The 7,500-nt window shown below is 32.1% G+C and overlaps 1 protein-coding gene across 1 annotated transcript in view; it reads left to right on the top strand.

The window, feature by feature from the left end:
• The window catches only part of LOC144960639 (uncharacterized), a 72,517-nt gene that overhangs the window by 46,534 nt on the left and 18,483 nt on the right, over positions 1-7,500 (top strand). The window lies entirely within an intron of this gene.

The raw sequence follows: 7,500 nt of genomic DNA, 5'->3' as shown, positions 1-7,500 counted from the left end.
GTTTTAGTCCTGCCTACATGAAGATCGAATAATTCGTCAATTCTGGAAGATGAAATTTGAGAACAGCAATAATTTACCATTACATTTATTAAATAACACTTTAAAAATCTATATTTTTTTTAGTCACGCATCAACTTTCGTTTTCACTAAGTTTTGAATGACTTAGAAATGCTCATGAACGTCTGAAATTGGAGCCAAAATGTCGTAATTCTACGAATGTTTTGTACTAGTAGGTTGGTCTGTGATGTGGATTTGAGGTCATTAAAAAATAAAATTCAAACCTCTTCAATGTAGTTTAATGACTTGATGACCTGGACATACAATCGAATTTCTATTTGAATTATGAAAGTTAATGATAAACTCACTCAATCCTAGAGATTTTTGCAACTTTTTCAAAATTTTGTGAAAATGTTTAAAAAATAAACATGTATTGATAGTTTTTTTCAACTTCCATTAACATGTAGAAATGAAAAACAATAGCTTTGATGCTACGAGTTTGTCTCAGAAAATTGTAATAAATAGGCATGGTGTAAAAGTAATCCGGGTAAACTACGGATATAGTCGGTGTTAGGGCTGAGTGAGTTAATCTTACATATGATCCATTGTGTCAGAATGCTATCGGATCATATTGAAGTACTAAATATGTAAAAGACAGAGTGTTTTATTATTATTATTATTATTATTATTATTATTATTATTATTATTATTATTATATTATTATTATTATTATTATTATTATTATTATTATTATTATTATTATTATTATTATTATTATTATTATTATTATTATTATTATTATTATATTGTTATTATTATTGTTATTATTATTATTATTATTATTATTATTATTATTGTTATTATTATTATTATTATTATTATTATTATTATTATTATTATTATTATTATTATTATTATTATTATTATTATTATTATTATTATTATTATAGAATGTATTTATTACAATTGGTATTTTATATATTAACATATGTAGACTAATCATTGATCAGTTCATCCATTCCATTATTTGTTCATTTATTCAGTTACCTTGAAATTGGATCTATTCAATTTTATAAAATATTTCGAAAAGCACCTTTTGCCAGATCTCTGCCTACAAACAAACCAGTTCAAGATAAAACAAGAATTATAAATAGAACCCTATATAATAAGCAGCGATTGATTTCCTTTGTACGGTATTATCACATGATGTTCTGACTTCATTCTCCATACTATTATTGCGTCTTCGCCAAAAATGTCTGAATCAAATTTGAATTGTTTGCTTCTCGGTGTCGTTCTTTTCATTCACTTTGGTGATTTAGGTAAGTTGTTGGTTAATATCGACATTAAAGGATGATATTATGTTTGAGGGGAATTAGCTTGAAATATATTTAAATAAAAAAATCCTCTCTCTCTCTCTGTCTCTCTCTCTCTCTCTCTCTGTCTCTCTCTCTCTTTCTCTCTCTCTCTTCATCTCTCTCTCCATCTCGCTCTCCATCTCTCTCTCCATCTCTCTCCCTCTCTCTCTCTCTCTCTCTCTCTCTCTCTCGCTCTCTCTAAATATATATATATATATATATATATATATATATATATATATATATATATATATATATATATATATATATATATATATATATATCAAGGATTACTATACTGAAAGGATTGGCATGTGGAATCTTCAGCCCCCGCTAGTGAGGGCCATTGGTTGGATAACGATTTCAAGCAAAACTGCTACTTTTCTGCCTTTGTACAATTTCCTTGAATGCGCAATAATTGATTCTGTTCTTATAATTTCGGTACTTTGCAAGAAATTGGTTAATTGGCGACCATAATTTTTAAATAATATTTCTTATATCTTGAATGATATGAAAATATATAAAAAGTAGTGAACTATCAACAATTTTACTGGAAAGTATGAACTATATTTTATGACGCCCTCTTACAAATTGAGTGATTGGGTTTGTTTTCACTTTTTAAAATCGAAAGTACGAATCTGCTTTCAATTGCTCTTAATAACTATATAGATCTATGGCTAATTTATCGAACCAGAATCTTTGAAAAGTGGTAAGTACCAATAATAATTGCGTAATAATTATTATTTAAGAAATGTTTAGAATTAGCATCTGGCTGTAGTTCCTGCAGACGAAAGATAGACCCGTTGTCGTGCTTTCTCTGTCGAGTCGCACAGATTCAGATATGATATGGTGATCAGACTGACATCCTATTTCGGATTTGTTTCTTATTTTATTATGGCTTGTGGCTTTATATTTATATCTTTTTTTTCTATATGGTTAACTGATAAATATTGACTTTATTGTATTAGTCTAGTGTATAAGTCTAGAGGGCCCTTTGCTCGTCACGTCAACTTCACAACTTGAACTTGAACAGTCCTTTCTACTACTAATAGCACTAACAATACTAACAACAGTTGCTAGATAGATAGTAGTCATTGCTATTGCTAGATAGCTAGACTAGAATAGTTAGTGGGTCTGATATTACCATATATGATGGAACTTGGACTCTGAATATATAGTTATGCCCATTGCATGGATCTGGTGTTGCTGATCTGACTGTCAATCGTATGGGACTAGTTCTCTGAATATATAGTTTTGCCTCATTGATCAAAATGATCTGAGTCTTGAGATGTTACTGTTACAACAGTTACACTCACCCAACTCAATCACGCTAATTATCTCTGTGACTATGGAAGGGAATTATGGATCCATTGACTGAAAGGATTTTACTAGTAGTCTGAATATATAGTTTTGTCTCAATCATCTGAGAAGTAACTCTATTAATTAACTCTTGACTACATGGAAGGGAACTATGGATCTGATTCTGATGCTACTCATTGACTGTAAGGAATGAACTATAGTATAGTAGTCATATTTTTTTATGAATGGCGAATGTTTTTCTAGTTTTTCTCAGATGTCCTTCTATCAAAAGTTGTAAAACTTTGTGTCAACCTCCGAATCAATTTCTATTAACTGAATAAACATTTTGGCCGGTATTGTGATTCCATATCACAAAAAAGATTTCTTCTTCACGTCCGGTTTGCCCAAGTTGGGTGTCCGGTTGGACCTTAACATTCCATAAGTGTCCGGTAGTATCAAAATGTCACGAATAACATTTTGCGTCGAGAACATGGAAAAGACTGCTTAGGGTGCAAAATCGGCTTGTTCACCTGAAACCGGCCACTTGAGCGTTACATTTTACGACCTCACTATACAGCATTGGTCTTATTTCTGGCCAGCAGTCTTCCATTCTCTGAGACGACCACAGATAAGGCTTGTGTATCCGGTAAGCCTGAATCTACCCTACTTTAAAACCCCTGTCATAAAATTAGAGATTTTACTCTGCTAAAAATGTAAACCTTTTTTGCACCACAAAGTAAGATGAATTCATCGTTTTTCAAAATAATCTTGTGACACGGTAGTTCCGGCTAGTGGTTATGAGTTCATATCATACTATTTTCCGAATAAAAGCAACACACATTAACTGTTATAAAGTAACAACTAATGTAGTTTGCATCCCATTTTGACTTTGTAATTTATTGCTTTTTATTTACATCACGTCACAATTACCGAAGACTGATATGAATCTCTAGCTTTAACTCATTTGAACTAGTGATTAAATACTCAAAATTGTCAAATTAACAATGAACGTTTATATTTAACTTTGAAAAATTGTATCTATGCATGAACGTTTCACACAGCATTTTAAGTTTTCTTTTAAACCTATATTTTATAAGCTCTTAAACAATACGATATGATACGGAATCTCTATCGGTTCCTCTCTCGTAAGGCTGCGAAAAGAAGTCCACTTTCATCTATCGATAAGTCATTAATTAAAGAGGACAGCACAGCTATGGAATTGGAATTTCACAATCAATCCTCAGTTTTGCATGTTATTGTTTTTGAACACAAGCACATATTTGTGGAAACATTGTATCATAAATTGATGAATTTCTACTTTTGACTGGTCTACATTAAATTTATGTATTCCTCTTTTGCATAAAGAACAAGCTATTTCTCAAAAAATTGAAATCAAAATAATGTTGGAAGCGCGTAATGTTCACTTTCATTTGTATTCATCAATAACGTATATTGCTTGTTATAAAATGTAAACATGTCTGTCGTTCCTTCATATTCGGATTCTGTACGAACATCATATAAGTTTCAATTAACCAAACATTCCATTTTAACAAATTCTTTCAAAATGGGTAAGTGGAAAATCATATTTTTGACACTATAATCATATTTAGATTCCAATACTTACTAGTTATCGATTTTAATATAGCTGTAATAAGCGAAATTCTTTCCTATTGTTTTAAAATTCGTGAAAAAATATATTTTACTAGGACAAAATGATCCAGAGGTTCATACAATTTTTTTGCAGCTGTACATTGTGAACAGCTGAGAAAAAGAAGACAAAGGTGCGCCCCTTATTAAAAATCCGACTATTGTTTCCCTTAGTAGATATTTTGGTATTCATCTTTTCTTGGGATCATCCTCCGCAGATTAGCTCCCTTTGTTTATATTTTACATCTCCTTCCCCCTTCATCTAATTGTTCACTTTCATCTTCATCATCATTTTACATGTACATTCATTAATCAAGCTTCTAAAGAAATCATCCTGAATCAATCACTATAAGGTCAGTTTTTAGAATATCTAACTACTAATCCTTTCCGTTTCTTGGCTACTCTTATTCACTGCTGATAATAATAATCATTAATTATTTTATTGGACCCAGAATTCACAATCACTCGCTAAAAAGGTAGATCTTGCCATATAATAATGCCCCGGCTGTTATTTTGGTGTAAATTTTCTCTATTTTTTGTTGGCCCCCACTAGCGTTGCCTGAAGATTCCATATGATTGTCCTTTCAGTATAGTTTTCCTTGATATATATATATATATATATATATATATATATATATATATATATATATATATATATATATATATATCTCCTACCCACATACAAACCCACATAGACACACTCACACACACCCTCTCTCTATCTCTCTCTCTCCCTCTCTCTCTTTCTCTCTATCTCTCTCTCTCTCTGTCTCTGAACTTTTGATATGGAGAAAAATCCACCAAAATGTGCTGAAAGCGCTTTACAATGGTTCCTTATCAAACAGAAACAAGTAGCATGTAAAACGAAACAAGAAGCCAGTATGCCGATATTACTATTTTTTTTTCTGACAGAGACAAATGTGTTAACGGCCGGATACTCATTTTACACCTGTATACAATGAGAGAATGTGAATGAAGATCTATTTATAAAAAACTCAACTATGCGCCGAGCGAGTCTCCAAAGCAAGACCTTCCGATCCGAAAGCGATACCACAATACCGCATAGCAGCACAAGTATGCACATAAACAAGTGTGCATATTAGTAAAGAGATTTTTTTTTTTTAATGAACAAGGGTGGTGGTGGGAATCTATACAATGATAAGTTACCGATTTTCACTCCTCTGGTGAGACGAACAGTCACGTGATCACATTCTCCTTCTCGTTCTCTCGTCGCAATAGTTCAGAACGAAAATGGAACCTGTCTTTCGCGTTCGGAGATGAATGAATAATGGTGGTTTGATATTTATTATTTTGCGACAAAAAAAAAAAAAAACATTTGTAGAAATTGCGTTTGGATCCTTTATTATTCGCGTGTGTAAATCGTTGATATTGCACTTTTGTAATAAAAAAATTACTAAAATGACAGGTATTATAAATTTTAAAAAAATATTTGAATAATTTATAACTCCTTTCTTTGTCGGCCGATTTTGTCATTTGTGGTATCAATTTTATTGTAATAAAGAGATAGGGACTTCCGAGTTGTCTTTTTAAGTGAATTTATTACTTAGCTTTATTTAGCACCAAGAAAAATGTTTAATTAATAAAAATGTTACCTTCTTTGATCTACCGCAACCCCCTATTCGTGTAGAATTGTGAGTCAAGGGTCACAAAGTCTTCGATCAATCACATGTTCTTTACTTGGTCGTCAAAGTATTACGCTTCTGTTTATGGAGGAAAAAAAAAATTGAGGCCTAATAGCTAAAATCTAAAAGTAAAAAATAAAATTGTGAGGAATTTAAAATACACTTTGTTGAAATCAGCTTGAAACATGAGGAGCATTGGTCTTTATTTCAGGTAAAAATAACGGTTGAAAACAAACAGTTTTAGGAATAAATTTGATTTTAAAAATTGCATTCGTTTATTTTAGATTTATTAGCAATGTTTTTGTTTATCGATCAATTTTAAAAAAAAATTACATCATTTCTCACATCTCAATGAAACAAACACGCTGATTTGATTCAAAAGAGTTTAAAACACAAATTTCGTTTCTTGATAATGAGACCAGCCTTCTTAAATAATTCATGAGTGTTGAGACATTGAGGCAACCATTACATACAATTTCTCGTGGTCCAAGCCACAGGACTTATGGTGTTACACAACTACTCATCACTTTCGGTCAACCGTGATCTTTGAGATATTCAGCCTTTATAAAGGCTTTCAAACGATATGCAGCATCGTTACTTCCGATATTTCGTTCATGTCGGCGAGATGTGACGCAAGAAGCTAAATACGGACTATTTGTTTTTTTCTCGTTTCTCGTCTGTCGGAACTATTTCTTTAAGAGTCCAATGTGTTGGTTTGTTTCAGAGTTGTTACAAATGAATAGGTGTCTCTTCCGACGTATTATTTTATACATCAGTATCACGCGACGTATACATATATGCAGATCCAACACCAGAACCGAATTATGGGTCTACTGTAATATTGTTGTAATTGGACAATATCGTGCGTCAATTTAAACAGATTGAAAGTACTACAACGATGAGCATATAAGGAATTGGGTTATCACACCTGCAAATAAATGCACGTCGTTATCAGGCCTTTAGTTTACGAACACGGCGGGCAGAGACAGGCTTGATTGAGTGTTTGTCGTTTGTCTTAGTTGATAATAATCATTTTCAACGTCTTTGCTAGGAATTATAGTCGTTTAATTAAACTGAAAGAGCTTGTAGTTAATTTAAAAAACATACATGTCTTCATACTCTACATAATTATACAACCCTGCCAAAATTGCAAGACAGACGTCCATAGGATTTTATAACGCTTAATTAAATAAAGAGAATCCGAGTGACGACAAATTATGCCCGAAGCACCGCCTCACTCTTCAATACAGTTTATGACGAATAAAGATAACGACTCCGTGTATGTCCCATCTGTTTAACCAGATAAAGCTCGTGCCCAAATACTAAAAAAGGTAATTGGATCCGCCTAAATGACCAATTAAAACAAAGAATAAAACATCCTGGCGTGAATGTTGTGATGAAAGTAAGATGCAAAGCCAACTCGTTCTTTCTCTTGTTCATCACTCAAGAACCAGGCATGCCAATGTGACCAACACTTGACACATTATTTAACGGAATATTACTTGTGAACGAGGGTCTGGTTACCTTTAAACCCATAAATCTACCATCTGTCACCAATT

The sequence above is a fragment of the Berghia stephanieae genome, chromosome 15, assembly GCF_034508935.2.
Source record: "Berghia stephanieae isolate SIO BIC M18660-M18661 chromosome 15, UCSD_Bste_1.3, whole genome shotgun sequence".
NCBI lineage: Eukaryota > Metazoa > Mollusca > Gastropoda > Nudibranchia > Aeolidiidae > Berghia > Berghia stephanieae.
The sequence above is the reverse complement of the archived record's forward strand: the minus strand, read 5'-3'. Positions and strand labels throughout refer to the sequence as shown.